Source organism: Schistocerca americana, chromosome 4 (genome assembly GCF_021461395.2).
Source record: "Schistocerca americana isolate TAMUIC-IGC-003095 chromosome 4, iqSchAmer2.1, whole genome shotgun sequence".
In the NCBI taxonomy this organism is placed as follows: domain Eukaryota; kingdom Metazoa; phylum Arthropoda; class Insecta; order Orthoptera; family Acrididae; genus Schistocerca; species Schistocerca americana.
The window spans coordinates 322,129,507-322,151,271 of record NC_060122.1 but is presented as its reverse complement, the minus strand read 5'-3'; positions in this window follow the sequence as shown (position 1 = coordinate 322,151,271).

The following is a 21,765-nucleotide window of genomic DNA, read 5'->3' as shown; positions in this document are numbered from 1 at the left end:
AATGGAATTCCTAGTCCTTCTGTGACTTCAGAACATTTTGCATTGAGCTAGATATACAAATGCGTGATTGCGTTAGCCACTATTCTAGCGGACAATAGACATGAGGAAGTGTGGCAACAATACATTTCTCTGTTGCTTTTCGGTTCCCTAACCGTTATGTTGAATGTGCTGTCTGTTTTGCCGTAAGTCACGCTCGTAAACCATTGAAAATTGATGAATTAACGAAGGAAAGCTACGGCTCAGCGCACAGCTGTCCTCAATCTGACTGTTGGTTTGAACAGCACTGTGCTTTACTATTGTAAATGTGATGCTCTTAACCAGTTACGCAATGACACTCAGTTTAATGTGGACCTCGTGCTGAGGTACAACCTTGCATTTTTCTGGTATCCAGTTAATTGGCAGAGCTTTCAACTTTTTCGTAATTTTCACAAAAGAAAGCAAATTATGTGCATTTTTTGACTGTATGTTATTAAGAAAATATCATCCGCAAATCTCAGGCAATGAATGGGAATTCTGTTCATCTAAAAAGAAAAAAATAATACTAAATTTTACGTAACAGTTTCTCAAATGTTGCAGTTACCCATTACCGAATCTAAACCAATTAAATGAAATTGAAGGAAAATGTCAGTTCTTGTAAGGCTTCGTCCGCCTCCTTTCAGAAACAAGTTCTCACCGAAAATATCATAATGACGGGAATCATGAAGTTCACAAAGGTTCTGCCTCTTGGCAGAATCTGCTGAATACGAATCTGCTGAATACGATAATTCCAACACAGAATGTAAAAGGCTGTATCTTCCGGCACGATCTCCGATGCCACGCACCGTTTTTATCGGCCGAAAGGTCGTGATGGTGGGGATTCCCCTTGCAGTAGCTGCGTGACATTTAATTGGCTGACATTTTCAGTTCATCCCCTGCAAAGCCATTGTATCACATGTTTTCGGAAAGAAAAGGGACTGGAGCGGACGTACAAAGGGCAGAATATTCTGCATATTTCTCCCTATGGAAACAGTAGAGCAATTATTACATGTAGAACAAAAACCCTGTGCAGTAATAAAAGCATTGCACGTCGAAATGAGGTTCGTTAGGAAAAGAGTCTCCTCATTCTGGCTTCATTATGAGGCCTTTACGTCTATATCTATACGCGACAAACCACTTTATGATGTGTGGCGGAGGGCACTTTGTGTACCACAGTCATTTCCTTCTTTTTCCAGCTGCGAAAAGTTCGAGGGAAGAACGTTGTTGGTAAGCCTGTAAGGTACGCCATATTTGCAGATAAGAGCGCATTTTACTTTATTTTCGGTTTTGCTGTTTCACATATGTGTAGCGAATGTATCAGCACTGCAGTATGTACGAGCACTTTAGTTTATTTTCGGTTTTGCTATTTCACATACGTGAAATGAAAGTGTCAGCGCTGCAGTATGTACGGAGTAAACGTAGGCGCCCACACAGCGACAGGAAATCGCAAGTACTCTCAGTATCGCCATGGATTTCATGGAAACACCTTGTTTGGTAGAGCTTTTGTACGAAGAAGAGCGAAAAAACAGCGCAAATATCGTTACTGGGTCCATCCAATTGTAAGTCAAAGACTTTTTATTGTAAGAATGCAGCCTAATATTACTATGATTAAATATTAATGCCAATAATGAATATTATTTGTTCGAGATATCTTGCAACTGTAAGTACCTTCCATTCATTACGCTACGAAGGCTAGGAGCCTCAACAGTCACATAAATTGTGAAGCATGCAAGCGAACTGTTGTGAAAATGTTTTGAAATATGTGAAAAAGTTGTGAAAATGTCTACAGCCTCTTCATATGGCGGAAAAACTCAAGATGACTGCGTGATTATTGCCAAACACTTTTTAGACAGAACTGACTTTCCAAATTGCATTGGTGCTTGGATGGAATGCATGTAAGACTGAAGAAACCTGCTAATAGTGGCTCAGAGTTTTATAATTACAAGAATTTTTTTCGACAGTACTTTTAGTTCTAGTGGACGCTGACTATTGTTTCTTTGTGATAGACGTGGGCTCATACGGCGCCAGTGGGGATTCCAATGTGTTCACGAAATCAACTTCTATCAAAGAGTATAATCTGTTAAACATTCCAAATCCTCAAAAATTACCTCAAGATGAGAAAGATCCACCGCCTTTTAATTTTTTAAGAGATGAAGCATTTACACTACCTAGACATATTCTGCAGCCTTATTCTAAGAGAAACCTGACAATGAAACAGCATGTTTTTAACTATAGACTTTGTCGTGCTTGTAGAATGGTGGAATATCGTTTTGGGATTTTGGCTAACGAATGGAGAATATTTCATCTGCCTATCGATGTGGATGTCGACATAATCATAAAAGCATGTTGTCTACATAATTTCGTAAGAAGAAATGGTGGCTTCTGCAGTGCTGTGAGCCTGTAGGAATTAGAGCTGATATGTGTGGTACGCAGATTAGGGATTACTTTGCAAACTACTTTGTGACCCTACAAAGATCAGTACCTTAGCAATACAACGAAATATATATTGTGGCAATGACGTTGTCTACATGAATGAATAAAATTATTGAACTTTGAAAAACCTTTGTTATTCTTTTCTGGTTCAGACAATTCAGTCCACTTCCAAATGACACTGCAGCACACTTAACACCATACTTTCTCTTTCAAATTGCGTTCGCTTTACTCTTTTAATTTCCTGTTGTAGAGAGCTGGCCTCTTTTCTACTTCTGCAATTAGTCTTTCTGAATCAACAACACAACCTACAATGTCTGTTGTATCACAACTCTCGTTATCAGACATGTTGCTGGTGCACAAAACGTATCTGTCTGCAAACACAGTGCGAGAGCCACTGAGAAACATTGTCGCCAGTGCGCGCGAGCTCGTTCCAGTGCGTGTGATCCTCAACACCTGCGACTGTCGCGTCGCACGTGAAATAGACCAGGTTGTGTTTTTTAAATCGCCGCTACTGTTTGATTGCAGGTACGCGCTCGTATTCCAGCCACCGTGTTCCATTCTTGCGACAAACTAATCGCGTGACAGAAAATCGCCGGTGTGCGCCTGGCCTGAGGAGCGAACGGTAGATTCCCACGCTGGCTTGCACAGGCAATTGGCCATGTGGCGCTTTCAGATCCAGTGTGTCCTCCCCGGTAGCTGAGTGGTCAGCGCGACAGTATGTCAATCGTAAGGGCCTGGGTTCGCTTCCCGACTGGGTCAAAGATTTTCTCCGCTCGGGGACAGGGTGTTGTGTTGTCCTAATCACCATCATTTCGTCCGCATCGATGCGCAAGTCGCCCAAGTGGCGTCAAATCGGAAGACTTGCACCCGGCGAACGGTCTACCCGACGGGAGGCCCTAGTAACACGAGATTTACATTTAGAGGTAGTGTGATGGGGTGCCGATGCAGAAATCGCTCGTGACGTCAGCAAAGAGATACATAGGAAAAGTGTATTTATTCTGGGCCGAATCAAGTAATTATTATTATCAAATATTTGCTAACAAAAGTTGTCTTTTGCCACTCAGATATTACGAGTCTACAGGTCATAAATATTATCTTTCAGTATGTTTACAATGTTGATATTAATTAATAAATTAATAACTTTGGCATAACTGAAGATGATTTTATACGAACTATACCAATTGTACACTCAAATTACAGACTGTGCGCCATAGTCGAAAGTCGTCGATAGGGTGCCTTTCGATGTAGTCGTGCGATATACAACGCTCTCACACCGTTAATAGTTAGCTTATAATCGGTGCGAACAAGTTCATTTTGCGGTGTTTCTTAAATGAAAGCATCATAATGGCAATCCGTGTAAAAAATATTTGCACAAAAAATTTCCTTCCGCTTCATCACGTAAAACATAGACTTTAGTATTACACTTTCAGAATCTGACGGCCCTGCTACCGCTCTGCAATGAGATATAGAACTACGACAGCAACTGCACGTAACAGGTAGGTATTCTCCTACAAATCTATTCTCCTACAAATCTCCTATTCTGAAATCTATATTCATATTTTTGTTTGTTAAAATGTTTTCTTGGTCATAAATGGTTGTTTTGCTAATAGAATCCGTCGCCTCACTTCCATTAAGCGTCTATTGTCCTCTGTGATCATACTGCTGAGATAACAAAATTGCTACATCCGATCAATTCCGACGTCACTTTTTTTTAGATTGGTTCTAATTTTCTTCCATATTTTTGCTTACTAGCATTACTTCCGTTTTTTGTTCGTTCACTTTTAAAATCCATAGTTTCAGAGTGTATCGTAGGACTTTTAGCATTCTGTAGCAGTATATTCATTTCCTTTTCGGAGTCTGCAACTATTACGATATTATCAGCAAATCCGATACAGTGTATCCTTTAACCATTGACTTGTGTTCCCTTTTTTTTGTTCTTCGTGATCCGAGTAGCTTCCTCAATGAATATATTACATAAATACGGTGATCTTTGTCTAACTCCACTTCTAATCAAGGCCTCTACATTATTGACGTTCGTTTTCATCTTTGGTGTTGATATAGCTGACTGCTGATTAATCATCCTTCCATCCTTCCAGCCCAAGTCATATTTTTTCGATAGTTCTTAAGAGTAGCTCTCAGTTCACATTGTCAAATATTTTTCATAAATCAGTGAAGGCAAGATAACAACCTATTCGTCTTCTCTTGTTCCTTTGCTTTCTCTAAATCCAAATTGATCTTCACCAATATATTTAACTGCCTCTCCTTTTATCCTATTCTTAATTATTTTGAAATATTTTGGTGCAGTCAACTGCATTTCCTTTATTAGGAATGGTAATGATTCAGAATTGTGTGAACTCTTTGGGCAGAATTACTCTCCGTAGCAGTCATTCATTAGTCTGAATAATTATCCTTTCACGTTGTTATCTAAATGTTTCTGCAATTCTCCAGCGATGTCATCAACGCCGGTTGCTTTACCTTCTTTGAGATTCCGAAGTGCGTGTTCAAATTCATGTCAAGTATTTGGGGAACTTCGCATTTCTCTTCCACTCTCATTGATTATTTTCGATTAGATTATTTTCGTTTTTAAAGTCCTTATCATCACACAGTTCTCCTATGTATTCTTTCCAATGAGCATCATACCTTATCATCCTCTATCATAAGAGGGGCTCTTTATTTTTTTACTATTACAAATTGTGATTTCCTTGTAAACTTCATCTTGTTTTCCCTGTGTCTAACCTTCCTCTATCTCTTCAGTAATGCTTTTGTTCCATTCCTATTTTTCTTATTTGCAATTGATTGTGGTGTGATTTTTAATTATTTCGTAGTAATCTACATTATTTTCGTTCCTGAGATCTTTCCTAGGGTTAGTATTTCTTCCGCCATTCAAGGTTTTCTGGGGTCCAGTATGCTTTTTCCTAAAACCTCGTTTGTTGCTTCGGTTGTCACTATCTTGGTATTATACCACTGCATTGGCAAATCACGTTCATTAGCTTTTTTTCCATTCTTCAAGAGCCATCGTTGTTGCTTCTTCTTTCATTTCTTCTACTCTCTCATTATTTCTGACGGATTTCTTGGTACTTTTAAATCTAATGTTGCGCTTTGGGGGAAGCGCGGTTCTAACGTCGTATTTCGATATTTATGATAACAACATCTCTCCATCCCACCGTATCGGCGAAGCTCATATGGATGGTATTGTCACCCGAAAGTTACAAGAGAAAAACAATGATTCCGACTATCTGCGTGCCTGTAGGCTCCTCCAGGCGTTTTCCTTGAAAAACAGCTCCACCAGTGCAGCGGGTGACAACTGCCTACGTAGAAGAGAAACACATTAGATATATTCTGCGACCATCTCTTCAAAAACATATAATATCATCAAGTGCTTTACAGTATTATTGTTTATGCAATAATAAAATAGAGTTCTCCCTTCCCTGTTGTCATGCAAAGCCTGCACTCGACGCAGCTTTATAAACTGACGGACAAGCTACAAGTTGACAAAACTTATTTACTAGCTCGCTCTAATGAGGATTCTTGAGGACATAAATCTCAATTGGAGATTCTTAATATAGAAAGGATCCATTCTCTTTGGGATAGTATATGTTGACATTACAGGAAAAACTGTTTATCACGTTTACTGTTCTAGAGCTACTCGATAACATTTACAATCGGAAACTGAGTGGGTAGATTCTCCTTAATATGTAGTGCACATTTATTTCGAGAAACAAGGCGAGCGTAGAAATGGAGATAAGACAACATATTGGATCCCAATTTAAAGTAGCGAGGAGTGAAGGAAAATATGCTCATTACTTGCACCTGAAATTTTGGAGAATGCGAAAAGCAAGAGAAATTGGGCATACAAAGTTTCAATGTTCTGCATATTTCATAGCACTTATCAAGAAAGAATAGAGGTTATGTCGTAGACACACCGCTGCCTTCATGACACCCAGAGCTGTACAGGAAGAGCAAGACATTCGCCATTCTGAAACCCGTTTTCTCGATGAAGTAAACCAGGAAACTGCAAATTTCCAGGTACTGCATTTGGAACATTGATCAAAGAGACACTATCTATAAAAAGGGAAAAATCAACAGTTGCCTTGCTCCAGTTTGAGCAAAATACAACTCATAGTTATAAAGTAGGTGTTGGTTTTTCAACGAGCGGACACCTAACCTGTCTGTAGGAAAGAACTTTCGCCCGAAAGTTAAAAAGGCTATTGAATACAATAGTCCACCAAACTTACATTTAGAGCATAGGACAAGTGAAATCCGTTTTCGCGAATGTTGTTAATGACTAGGTCGCAAATACACAGAAGTGCATACTAGTTGGTGATTCTTAGAGTGCTCACAGGGACACAATAGTAAATGAGTCACTTAAGGGCAAAGACATTGAATGCATGAGCATTCCGCCAAAAACACCAAAATTCGTAGAGCCTTTGTATGTACACTCATGTTCAGAAAAAAGAGTACACCTTGGAGGACTAGGGATAGGGCGTCGATATTCACAGTACACGCACATTAACATGTTCTGCAAAAATGACTAGCGTTTGAATCATGTGGGCCCACATAGATATCGCAGGGCAACACCACCTATCGGTAAAATGTGCCTGCAGCTTTCTTTGTCGCTATAAACCGAAAGTAATGGGTCAGTGTGAATTGCAGATAGACGACGCGCTAAACGGAAAGGGCTGATCACTAAATTCCGAAATCCGATCTTCGCCAAGGATGTGGAGCACCACCAACTTTCACATCGCGCAATGATCGCCATTCAAAGATAAGGGAAATTAGAGCTCGTACGGAGACGTTCAGACAGTCCGCGAGTGTAACAGAGAGGGAAGAGGGGGGGGGGGGGGGGGGGAATGATGAGTCTGGCGCGAATTGTGCCCTCCGCCATACACCGGCTTGGTGGCTAGTGGAGTATATATGTAGATGTAGATGTAGAGCAGACGTGCAGGATGCCTCGCAGACGAGTGCGAGAACCGTACCATCAAATCAGTTAGTTTCAAAGAGGTCACATTATTGGCATAAGTGAAAGTGATACATCCATCCGGGAAAGTACTCATATGGGACGAAGTTTTTCGGCAGTGCAACGGATGTGTGCCCATTGCTTCATGGGATGCCGTAAAGCACAACGAATGTGTCAGGTCGCTCCACCCAAACCACCCGCCGAGAAGTTCGACACCTCATCCGAAAGGCATTGTAGGACAGAACTGCTTTCTCTTCGGCTCTGGCGCAACAGTGGACCAGTGTAACACACCGTACACTTTCAAAGGGGGGTCGCCGTTTATTACAGAATGGGTTACGTGCGCGTCGTCCACTTCTCCGCCTACCTTTGACGAATGTGCGGGAACGTACTAGAGGGCAATGATGTGTGGAACGGCTTCACCGGGGACGGGAATGACATCAGATAGTGTTTTCGGACGAGTCCAGGCTCTGTTTGTTTGAAAATAATGGCAATTTGGTTCGCCGCAGACACACGACATTCAGCGCCAACTCAATGCCTTATGGTGTGGGGTGCTATTGGGTACAACCACTAATCACATTTGGTGCGTGCCCAGGGCACTGTAACCAGTGTTACCTACGTGAAATGCATCCTGCGACCCGTAGCCACACCCTTCCCGCACAACACCCTAGACGCCATTTGTCATCAAGACAATGCACGACAACACGTTGCTCCAGGAACACATGCCTTCTTGGTGTCACAAGATGTCAACCTTTTGTTCTGGTTCGGCAGACCACCAGACTTGTCGCCATTCGAAAATGTGTGGGATATGGTGAAACAACGAGTACAGCGCTGTGACCCAGTGCCAATCACCACAGATGAACTTGGGAACCAGGTGAATGTAGCATAAATGGCTATACCACGGGACGCCATTCGCGCCTTATACGCGTCGATGCCGTCAGAAATGGAACAAGTTGTCATGGCCCGTGGCGGACCCTTTGCCTATTAGGCAACAGGACACATGCTGAAACGAGGTGATTGAAAAGCTAATCATTTCTGCAGAACATATTAATTAACATATTCTCTGAATATAAATGCCCTATCTCTATTCCTTCAAGGTGTCCTGTTTTTCTGAACATGAGTGTATATTTGCAGTGTGGAATATATGCAAGAAGTATAACACACTCTATAAGCGCTGTCTGCAATAACTTCCATACTAAACTAGAAAATAGAATTTTCATAATGTTAAATCATTGTATTATTCATAAGCAGCTTATCATCCTAGGCTTCAGTATTCTTGGCAAGCGGCTGGGTGTAATATCCCGCAAATGTTTCTGAATTCAAGGGTGTAATTCAAGTGGCATTTGATTTTACGGCTTCTGAATGCGATAATGGGGACTGTCCAGCTATTGCTTTCTCCAAATGAGCCTGCTGTGATTCTGCTTGTTGTTTCATTCATTTTCTTGAGGAATCTCATCTACATTTTTAAAATAACACAGTCGAATACTTTCCCCATTCTAATCATAGTGGTAGCTTCTAAATACAGTTGAAACAGTGAATTCCTGTTCGAGCCGAAGTGAGTGAGTTTACTCGCAACACGGTTTCCAAGGCCAAGCGCCGAGTAGCGCAGTTTCAGCGTCCCTGTACTACTACCACGCTTGTCTGTTGGCGAGGGCGCAGCTTTCATCTGCCGTTGCGGACGGCGGCCCTCAACTCGCCAGTGGCTGCTCGCAACCCTGGCAAATTGTGCTAGACCCATCCAGCTAAATCACCCCATATGTGTCTCTGCTATGGCGTGGTAATGTTGTAACATTAGGGAATCTTTTGCTGAGTGAATCCTAGTGAAAAGTTTCACCTTAGTCTCCAGACCAAAGGAACAAGAATGTATTAAACATGTATCATTGTCTGTGGGGGGGGGGGGGGGGGGGGGGGAGGGGATAGGGAGCTCTGAAAGAACTCCTAAGGAATTCTATTCGGCTTGTGTAACAACTTACCATTGCATAAAACCACGGATTTCAGTAATGTACAGCAAATCAAAATATCTATTCTGAAGGCTTAAAACGAGGGGAAATCAATCTAAACAGCTTTGGCATATTTAGTGAGATCGTTAATTTCATGATAACGTGATCTAATTCAAGGTATTTCTAAATGGGCACAGGGAATGCTAGCTGTATATGAAATTCAACTTACTGTTGAATTGGAGCTCTGCAACGCTACTCCCTAGCGGTCACAAACGCATCGACGAAACACCAACATCTACAGAAGCATATGTTTAATTGAGAAGAAACTTAGCAAAATAAACTTTCTTGGTACTCTCTATTAGCTGCCTACATTATATTAACTGCACTTGCCTTAGCGACTCCAGAATGAGTCACAACAGGCTGTCACGTCACCGATAATCTCTACGCCCTCGGCGTGGACGGCTGACACAGCGATCTCCTGAAACTTAAACTCCGTCCACAGGCCATGGTGAGACCACAGGTACCGACCGACCACCGTGTCACCTACCGCGAATGTAGCCAATGGATGCGTTATAGAGGACTGTGGGGTCAGCACACTTGCCTGTATCATCCTTCGTGACCTGGAGTTGCTACTGATCAGTCAAATAGCTCCTCTATTGGGCACCACGTTTCAGTCCTTCCACGAAGGAAAAACTCCTGGCAATGCCAGGAATCAAACCAAGGTCCTCTGCTTGGCAGTGAGTCGCGCTGGCCAGTCAGCTACGAAGGCAGAGACAAGTCGGCTATATGTCTAAAAAAAACTGGTGCCATCCGGTACAAAGCCTCACTTGCTTCCCCTCAACTTGGCCAACACAAGTTTACAAACACTATCTGTGTCTGGACATGGATAGCTGTGGCAAAATTTTATCTGATTGCTGTACCAAAATTTCCTAATATCTTATTGCCAGCAAGGGCTTTCGCTACTGGATTAAAATCCCCATTGTTGCAACACTGTCTTTTTTTGTTCGCCCCTGATAATTCTTCAATATATTCTTTTCCAAGTCATGAGCCAGTGCTGGAAAATATCTCTGAATTGGTATTTGATAGGCATACTGTTTAACTATCATTAACCGGTGACTGACATGGTAAGTATTGCAGACATTCATTGAACATTGTCCCTTATTATAATTGTCAAAATGGTTCAAATGGCTGTAAGCACTATGGGACTTAACTTCAGAGGTCATCAGTCCCCTAGAACTTAGAACTAGTTAAACGTAACTAACACACATCCATGCCCGAGGCAGGATTCGAACCGGCGACCGTAGCAGTCGCGCGGTTCCGGACTGAAGCGCCTAGAACCGCTCGGCCACCGCGGCCGGCTATAATTGTCACTCTCACCATAACTGAACTGTAAACTCACAGCTGAAGAAATATCTATTCCTTCCAATCTGTGTAACGTAGTCCTAATATAACTACCTCATTTTTCCTTATTAGGTCTCTTACTTAATACAGTTTTCCTCTGCTACTAGAGTCCGTACATTCCGTGTTCCCATCTTCATGACGGTTTTAGACGGGTGTCGCTTGATAATGATCTTAGAAGACCTCTTACCTCTCATGTTAGTTGTTTATTACCAAGATCCATCAACACAGTTAATTTCTCATGAATGTCCACTACCATGATTGCATTCTACTTCGGATATCCTTAAGATCTTTAATGGATTGCTTTCTCGTTGTCCTCTCCATTCTTTGCTGTTGAGCAATGTTACTTCTCGCATTCCTGTTGTATTAGCATCTAATATTATCCGCAGTAAATTCAGGATAGCTCCGTAATTGTAAGCAAACTAGTTAAATACAGAAAGAATGGAGCAGAAAAGGCGAATATATTCCTCTTTAAAAGTCTCTGACAGAAAAGTGGGTGACCAGATATCTCAATCCTATTTCCACTATGGTTGCTGATGACCATGATGTTGAGTGCTCCTCACCTAAAATAAATAAATAAATATGGTATGCCAACATACTCGCGCACTTTTAAGACAGAACATTCTAAATCCTTTTACCCCACCTCTCTTTGTAGTTAAGCCCTCATACTCAGCTTCTCCCTTTCACTGCTATTTGTATATACAGTAGAGTCTCGATTATCCGACCTAAACCGGCCGCGGCAAGGTCGGATAAGCGGGAAGGTCGGATAACACGGAAAATAATACAAAAAAAAACACAAAAATTAACCTAAAATAGGCCAAATGAGTCAAACATGTAATACAATACAAATCAAATTAGACTGAATAGATATTTACTGTGTGAAGAAGTTAGTAATTGTCTTTCGTTTGCCTGTTTTTTGCCGTTTTTTTGCCACTAATCTCTTCAGAAGTAAAACCTCGGTAGATGATGTTTCCTCCAATTGCTCTACATATTTTAAAGCAGTTTCTAAGGCCTTGTGTCCTTTGTTGTGAGAAATTTTGGGCGCACTTTCCACCGCTACATCCGCTTCTTCGTCTTCTTCTTTTTCGTTTACCACGTTGACTATTTCTTCATCTGTCACTTCAAATTCTTCATCTTGAACAATCCATTCATTTATGTCATCTTCTGTGACGTCAGCAAATCCTGGAACTTTTCGTAACACTGAAAGCCGGGTAGTATTTTCTGGTTCGGTCTGCTGCTGTAGATTTTCATCATCTGGAAAATTTTCTTGATTTTCCCGTAGCAAAATTTTCCAGGATTTTGCAACTGTATCTGCTGCAACGCTCTCCCAAGATTGCAACTGCTTTAGCATGTCTTCTCCTTTGTACACAGCATTAATTAAAGAGGAAAGCAAGTTTCTGCGGTAGCTTCTCTTCAGTGTCTCTAAGGTCCCTTGGTCCATAGGCTGACATAAGGCTGTGACATTTGGAGGCAAAAACATGGCCTTTATATCTTGATCTCGAAGTTCGTCTTCATTAGGATGACAAGTGGCATTGTCTAGAAGCAACAGTGCTTTGCAGGGCAAGTTGTTGGCTTTCAAAAACTTTTCAGTTTGTGGCACGAACTCGTTAAAAAACCATTCTTTAAAAATGTCTGAGCTCATCCAAGCATATTTTTGGTTGTAATATTTCACCGGTGAAGCACTTTTAGATAAATTTTTAAATGCTCTCGGGTTTTTGGCTTGCCTATCATAGACAGTTCCATTTTCAAATTTGCTGTGACGTTACTGCATGCAAGAATTATCACTCTTTCTTTGCTACGTTTGTGGCCTAGCGCTGCCTTTTCTGCCTTTGACGCTAATGTTTTTTCCGGTAACATTTTGTAATTGAGACCAGCCTCGTCGCAGTTAAAAATTTGATCGCCTGCTAAGTTTTCCTTGTCCGATACCTTGTGAAGTTTATTCCTAAACAACTGAACAGCTTCAAAATTTGCTGAAAGCTCTTCACCACAGACATTAAGTTGCCGAATTCCGTATCTTTTCTTCCATCTATCGAGCCAGCCTACCACTAGCTGTGAAATCAGGTTCACCTTCGTTTAGTTCGTTACGAAACTTTAAGGCTTTTTCCTACAAAATAGGTCCTGACATGGGTACACCTTTATCTCTATGTTGAGTAAACCATAGGAACAAAGCTACACTTACTTTTTCATAATCACATTTTTTCATGGTTTTCCGATCTTCCAAAACAGCCGAGGTTGCTAGCTGAGAATTTCATTACGGTTCCTGTTGTTTTCCCGACGTTATAATCTTGCGCCACTTTTAATAAAGTTTCACCATTGTCTATTCTTTTTAAAGCTTTTAAGTTTTTCTTCCGTTGAAACGACCACTTTTTTCCGTTTTGAAGCCATCACCACAAATTTGTGCAATAAACAAAGTGCAACACGTCCACTCCACTACAGATCTAAGTTAGCACTGAGGAGTGAAGAGTAGGAGACGGCGACAATGCTGAGTATCAACAAACAACACGTTAGTCACTGACCTGTCGTCGGTTGGCGCACGGCCGGCGCGGTGAAAGGGTCGGACAACACAGAAGGTTGGATAACCGAAGATCGGATAATCGAGACTCTACTGTATGTCTCCCTGCTGGTGTCTCCTCTTCTGCCAATGGTTTACTGTATATCCCAATGCCACCGTCGTTTCTCTCACTTACACTGTCTCCTTTTGTTCAAATGGCTCTGAGCACAATGGGACTGAACTTCTGAGGTCATCAGTCCCCTAGAACTTAGAACTAGTTAAACCTAACTAACCTAAGGACATCACACAGATCCATGCCCGAGGCAGGATTCGAACCTGCGACCGTAGTGGTCTCGCGGTTCCAGACTGCAGCGCCTAGAACCGCACGGCCACTTCGTGTCTCCTTTTGCCTTTCTGTCCCACTGTCACCGTCTCCCCCATACCTCGTCAGCTCCAAAATCCTGTGGGGCCCAATTTATTTCTTCCTTTGCACCCACGTGTTTAAAATTTCAATTCAGAATACGTCCTCCCCTGTACCTGTGTGTTACAGTTCAGTGGTCTGAGAGGGTCCAGACTCCCAAGCCTATGTGTGGTTTCCACTTATCAGCATTTTTCATTTCCACTGTCTCGTCTCTCATTTACTCCCACTGCTTCTATCTCCACCCATCTCTCATGCTCTTTTAGTGCCACTGTCTCTCATTGACCGCCAATATCTCCTTTCTCTTTGGCTTCCACTATCATTGACTTCATCCATCTCTCTTTTTGCTGTCTTCTGTCACCACTGTCTTTCTCTTCCACTAGCACTGTCTCCTCTCTCTTTCTCTCCCACTGGCACTGACTCCTCTCTGTTCCATCGTCGCTGTTTTTCTCTGCTACTCTCTTTCAGCACGAAAAAGGCGAATAAGTTCGCATGGCAAAATTTTTGGCGAGGAAAGCAGAATATGGATTGAGACAGCTACAAGCGTTGCCCTGAAATTAATGCACCACACTTTTTTTTCCTCAGCCGAAAACAATGCTACGAATGCAAAACGCACATATGTATTATTTGAAGTCTCCTGAGTGAGCGCGTCAAGTTTCCGTCACTTCCGATAGATAGCGCAGCTGCAGAACAGTTTCAAAATGGCGTCTGTAGGTCATGTGAGTTACGTGCAATGTGCCGTTATTGAATTTCCCACTGCAGAGAAAGAAATTGTCAGTAATATTCACAAACGCTTGTGCAGAGTCTATAGAGCACCTACTGTCGTCAGAAGTTCAGTTAGTCGCGGGACACACAGGTTGAGGTCAGCAGGAGGCGGTTCGGCAGCGGTCGGGAATACCATCCACGGCTGTCACTCCCGACACACCTGAACTAGCCCCATGGCCATTAAGAATGCCATTCATGGAAGACATTTTGAGAACGTTGAGGAGGCGATTCACTAAGTACTGGCCTCGCCACCAGGACAGGTACCGACAGGGCATATATGCCCTTGTTTTTCACTGGAGGAAGGCCATAGAACAGGACGGAGATTATGTGGAAAAATAAGGTGTGTAGATAAAACACCATTATTTTGTGTGTGTAAGTCTCATTATGTTCAATAAACAGTTGTTGAAGAAAAAACTGCGTTGCATTACTTTCTGGGCAACCCTTGTAGTTCCCCACTTTACTCACGTTCCTGTTAGAGTCTTTTAAAGTGGAACATATCCGCCTTTTTCGTGCTCCAGCAGGGGCATTTTTCAGCTGGTTCCCCTCTTTTCATTGCTATAGCAGGGTGTGCTGCTTTCATAAAACAACCTCTGTAGGTCAGTATAGTTTTGACAATTTATTTACATACTTCTTTACAAGTAAATTCTTTGACTCATATCAACAACAAGCAAGTACGCGTAAATAAGGTTAACACAAAATCGAGTGTTACACATTTTATGTGGGTCATTTGCTCCTGGATCGCAGTTCGTTTAAAACATCCGGATTAAGATTTGTGCCTTAAAAGTGTAAAAATGTTCTTAGAAATATTTTACTGAATTTTGCAGTCTTTCCAATTTTACATAATTTTTGGCAGTCATTTCAAGTTCTTTTCAAGGATGTCAAGACCATTTTTGGCTCATATTTTTGTCACTGCAGTACCACTTCGGGCAATTTCTATAGGCGGGAAGTGCCCATTATAGAGACAGCGCGTCATAAAAATTTATAGGTGAGAAAATGTCGATTATAAACATAGTGTGGTGAGCTCTGACCCTTGCGATGACCCTAGAACCCTTTCCATGTGTTCATTACGTCAGTTAAAACTACATTTACGCCATTATGTTTATATTTTACGCGCGAGGGTACGGTAACTTTGAATCTCTGGATCTCGGAAACGATTAATTATATTGGAAAAAGTGTTAAGGTTTCCCAAGAACTGCGTGATAAGAATATATGCTAAAAATTTCGATGATTTCTCATGAATATAAATTGGTACGCGAAAATTGTGTTTATAGACGAATGTCTGAAGAATGTACAATTAAAATTTCAGTCATTTTCTGTTGTTAGTTATTAAGCAAAATTGTACAATGGCTGAAAACCGGTATCTTCGGTTTTCTGCATAAGAACGGTAACTTTGAGTCTCTGGATCTCGGTAACGGATAATGATATCGAAAGAAGTTTCAAAGTTCTCCGGGAACAATATCTTAAAAACTAATAGTAAAAATTTCGACGACCTGCCAGGAATAGAAATTATAAAAATGGCCATCCACACAACTGGTACTTTTGGTACTCAGAAATGATGGTTTTTTCGGAGTTGCTCAGGAACAGTCGATGAACAAATGGTGCTGTTATAAGTCGCCTAAGGTCTGCCCTAGATCACACCCACTGCAAAAGAACCAGTCCATTTGTTCAATCTACCTGGGCGGGAGGGAGTGTGTGATATGTGTAATATTTTAACTTTGACCTTGTTCTGTAGGATAGCTGCAGAATACCTTTTCTTCCGATAGGTATACAAATGTCTGGTGGCTCAAGGGCTACCCAAAACGCTTGACCCCTTCTCTCTGTGATCAATAAATCTCGGGGTATGACCCACTGAAAAATCACATTTTCGCATGTGGTTTTTTGGTTCATATTGGTACCGTATTGTGTCGAGCACGAACCGATCATTTGCAGCAAAGAAACTTTGCGAAATACTCTCCCGTTATTGGCCGAGTAAGAGCGTCCTTTAGAAGTAACTTTTTAACAGGTTTTCTACTTATTGTCTTCAATTAATGGAAACGAATCGTTGCACAGAAACGAGACTAGTACTCGGCTCGTAACTCGAGAAAATTTCGTCGTTGGTGAACTTTACCGAGTTTGCTTGTTATGCCGTACTGACCCGTGTAAAATTCGTATGATGAGAACGTGATAATGCTAATGCATCATCTCGAACGTCACTATCCACCTACATGTGTTTACTGACGTCATACTGACCTGCGAGTCCATTACAAATATTAGCTAATCGCGGGAGTGGGGCCATGGTTTGCTCGAACCTGATGAAGCACCAGCGAGCTAACAGTGAAGCAGTAGGCTTATGACTATAAAGCATGTTAGCGAAAGCCTGGGCAGGTAAAAAGAAAAAAAACTGAGACTGCTCGTTAGAAATGATAAAAGGAGAAAAATGAAGATGGGCAGTTTTAATCTGAAAGCTGCAACCTGTTGTCCGGTCGACTGCCGTTGTGGCTGTATAGCGGTAACATTTTTCAATGCTATTGCGCTAAACTCATACTGTGACGAAATTATGATTCCCTGTACCATTGGGAATATTCGAAATGCTTCTCTGTCGATATCTCGTTCAAAAATACTATGCGTCAGGCTGGAGCTTACCACGCGCATCAGGAAACTTCAGTTTGCTTTATCTCGTTTCCTTAGCACACTCTAAGACCTACAGTCAACAGATCAGAATATTAATAGTGGAAAAATTTACGTTAGCTGCTACGAAGATGAAGTGACGTTGGCAGATCAACTGTAAAATGGGTGCAGCAAACACCAACAGGAACCAACATTTTGGTCTACGGCTTGATGAATGAAAGGAGTAGAAGATCAAAAAGAGCAAGATGATGAAAAATAAAGCTTTCAACAACACTAGGAGCTAGATATTTAGACCATATCTGTGTCAGAGCCGAAGTACAACCGAAAAGATAATATTTTTTTTAAAAAAATACCTTATTTTCTGTTACAATTACAGTATCTTGTAGTACTGCGCTGAAACCAATTATTTTTAATCTGCTCACAGAGGTGTCACGTAAAACGTCAGCAGTTAGATGTAGTAATACGTGGCAAAACAATAGACATACTGAGAAACGATGATGACGCAGTTGTATCAGCTTAAAAGTAAAGGAGATCTTGAATCCATGTTAAATAAACTGATTAAAGTTGTAAGAAAAGATAATAACATGAAAATAAACGAGCCTTAAACAAAGGTGTTGCAACTGAGGATCGCGGGGGAGAATAAGTCGAAAATTAATCGCCGATTTCATAGTGCGACCACGCAACTTAGTAGAAGCCAACGCAATAGCTTCGTAATTTTTAGATCCTTGTGGAGTGATTAAAGCTCATAGACAAAAGCAAAAGTCATTCCCTATTCCTGATGGTGCTGATATCAGCAAGTTTCAACGCGACCTTGATAGGTGTCATGTACAATTTTGCTATCTGAATTTTTGGTATCTGATTCGATTGTGAGCGAGCAGCGATTTTGTAAGCTGTATCGCAGAAGTTAAGCTAACATAGCTGATGTGCGCGAGGGTGCAGTGAAAGCAGTCAGTGTTAAGCTGTGGCAGTGAAGATCAGCTGTGTTGGAGTTAGGCTGATAATGTTAAGCAGTGTTAGAGTGAGAAAGCTATGGCAATATTATGATTCAAATTTAATATCTCATTTTATCAATTTGTTCAGTCAACATGGTTGTGAAACTGATTTGTGAAGGAAGAAATCTAATGGAATGTCAGGTGAATACAATAATGATGTTACTTTTTTTTCACTATTGCTGCGCCATCGAACTAACTTGGTTACTGTATTCAAATTTGTTAGATTTGAGAGATAGGAAAGTCTATTGTTTGGATGTTGAGAAGTTCATTAAACTTAAAATCCACCTTGAGTGCTTTTTCTCAATATACAAAAAACATAGTGTTGTCATTTATGCGCATATTTCATTTCCTTACAAACCTTTCTCCTACAATTCTTTTTAATGGATCATTCAACCAAGTATGTTCGATAAACAGTTCGATTTGCAATTAACAGAGAACTCATTGCATCTCTCGAGTAATTTTCAGCTTTAGCATAGCGGCGCACAAGACAGAGCAGTACCGCAAAGCGTTACCCATATGTGCGCAGAATAGAGGTAAGGAGAAAAGATTATGATTTTTTTTATTTTTTCAGTCAGAGCCATGTTATGTTATTCAGAGACAGTTTTTGTGATCAAGTTTTGCAAATCCAATTACTTTAGGTTTCATGTTCGAATGAATTAATCAGGCAGTTTATACTGTTCAAAATTCTTGCAGTTAGCTTCTAATTTTTACAGTATGAAATACTTCCCTTTTCATTACAATTAATTGCTTTTACAGTGTAACTTGGGTTTCACATTACAACAGTACAAGTTTCATTAGTTCATTTATTACCATAGCTCAGGCTAACAGTCAGATACAGAGTACTTCAGTCCATATTTTTATTTATTTGGATAACTTTCAACGTTCCTTATAAGACGCCAATTTGACTTATCATCTAACGCCACGTTCCATCAGAATTTGTGTACTCACCGGCTGCTAAGATCCGAGTGAGCTTACTAACGAAAATTCATAAACCTCAATCGGAGGTTGTGTCCAGAGTCAGTTCTCAATGGAGGTGCGGCACTTGATTAATAAACGGCGCCTTTTGAAAAGCCGACCAGATGCGCTTGAAAAGCACGAGTGGCCATTGCCTCTAGGTTCTTTCAGAACAGAGTAAGAATCGAAAAAGTTCTACAGGGCCAAAAAAAATGGACTCAATTTTGAAAAGGGTGGCAATGTTGGTTTCTGTCGTTGAGACATGTTGCCGCCAGGCACGCATAAAACAAGCCAATAACTCTCCCACCACTCTCAGAGAAAGAAAGAACTGTCCAGCAGAAAAGCCTCCTCCAAGCATCGGCATGTGATAGACCAAAATGTGCCTGACAGAAGTACTGAATAAAACAGTATACCCGAGAATAGTAAAATTATTAAGGGATACGAAAACAGAAGACCCTTTGACTGCAACATATTGGCTCTTTATGTATTTAGGAAGCAATATCACTAGCGTTGGCAAAAGCAAAGGAGAAGTAAGAAATAGCCTTCCAAGCGAAAAAGCCTTCAATAAGAAGACGATAGCAGCCTCTAAAACTAACAGCCTACAGCCTAGTCAGGAATAGATTTCTGAAACTATATGTTTGGATTATGGAATTGTATTGCTGTGAGACCTCGACTTTGGAGACTGGGGGTAGGAATAGACTATTTCTTCAGAGCTGTGATGTTATAGATGGACTTACAAGATCACGAATGATGAAGTCCTTAAAATAATGGAAGTGTTTTTGGGACACTATCGCAAAGAGATTTCAGGTTACTGGTCTACTACTGAGACATGACGGACCCCACAAATATAATAGTGGGATACAGCGTAGAATTTGTGACGCAGGCTTCTGGCCCGACTGCAGGTACAGTCCAGCTTTCTTCGTTTAACAGCAGGCTGAATGGACCTTTGGTGTCCTGGAGAAATTGAAACGAAGAAAAGTCTCCGCTCCTATCTAAGACTGAACCCGTGACCTCTACAACCAGAGCCTAGCCAGACAACCATGGCAACAGAAGGAAGCTACATCAATGGAAAAATAACCAGAGGAAGACGACGTTTGAAGTACACAGATTAAATTATAACAGATGCCAGCTGCACTTTGTAGCAAATCATTATGACGCAATGTCAAAGACTGCAGAAAGTTTATTTCCAGTGCACATTCCAATATCTATGAGAATTTCGTTTTTGTACTGCTTTGGAGTATGTGAAAACGGTGTCAATTCACTCTTGTTTTTCTTCCTCTTCGAGTTTCCACATGAGAAGGTCCTGTATATTTTGTTAGCTTTTTATCATGAAATAATAAAGAGTTGCTTAAAATGCATTGTATTTTGTTTAATAGAGGTATATTTAGTACCATACTCCATTAAACGAAATTCTGTTATGTATTTTTCAGCCTGTTAGTCAGAATTGGCCAGTTTCATTACGCAACGATCGCGCGCCATAAACGGGCTATCGGTCCCAAATTACAACGTACATCATTCGAGCCTGCAGTTAATAATTTTAACAACGTCCGATGGTAATTATTATTTTCATGCGAAGGTGACTTTTTGGCTTAACCGTAACAACTACACGGTCTGCTGTCATCAAGCTCACCGTTTACCAGCCACCTATAATTTCAACGTTCCGAAGAGAAAAGTGATATGATGCCAATAAAGATAAAGTTACGCCATGTCACTGAGCTTAGCCGTAAAACATTTTTCTTTTCTCATTGTTTATGTGGAGTGTCCCTCCTTTGTCAGAAATTTAACTTTGAAATCTAACCCTTAAATTACATACCGCACACCAACAGGCCTAGGCGCTACACTCTATTCTTATGGCTATTACACGATTTGTTTGGGTTAGTAATAGCCACAGACGAGATATCATTTTAGTTGCGAAGCCGTTGTGAGAATCCTTTACTAGCCAACGGCTACGTCGTATACATCACTTCCTGCCTACCTGATTGACTCATGAGCAATAATAGTGACAGACATCTGTCATTCACATAGTCATGTATGCAAAAGAACTCTACGCCTTTTAATTAGACATAGCTCCAATGACTTACATCCTCGTTCCTGCCGTCAGGAATTGTAATATTGTATAATTACTTAAAGTGACAGTGTATAATAAAAGAATAATAAATGAAAGAAATATATCGAAAGTTTTTAAAGCATAACTTTATTGAAGAAGAAAATAAACGACATCAGTACACATACGCATTTATAGGTATAGTAATCAAACCAGTCGACATTACACTCTCATTCTCCAGTGTGTTTGCAAACAAGAGGCAACCACAAAGCTTCACAGACAATAACACCTTTTACAACTATAATTATCTCGTCTATATTATTTACAGGACATTCACATGTGGTTCAAATGGCTCTGAGGTCATCAGTCGCCTAGAACTGAGAACTAATTAAACCTAACTAACCTAAGGACATCACACACACATCCATGCCCGAGGCAGGATTCGAACCTGCGACCGTAGCGGTCGCTCGGTTCCCGACTGTAGCGCCTAGAACCGCACGGCCCATTCACATGCGTCTTAGTACAAATATGAGTGTAAAAATTGGCGTTGATACGAAATCGCCATCCGTTTTTGTGTTTATTTGCGCAGTTGGTTACATCTGCAGTTATTATTATTACTATTAGTAGTATTAGTTTTATTATCATTATTGAAAGATTTGGAAACAGCAAGTTGAGAATGTCCTGTAAGGGAACTTCTTTTCCGTTAAAATGTCAATGCTGAAACCACTGGAAAACAATTTTGATATGATATCTC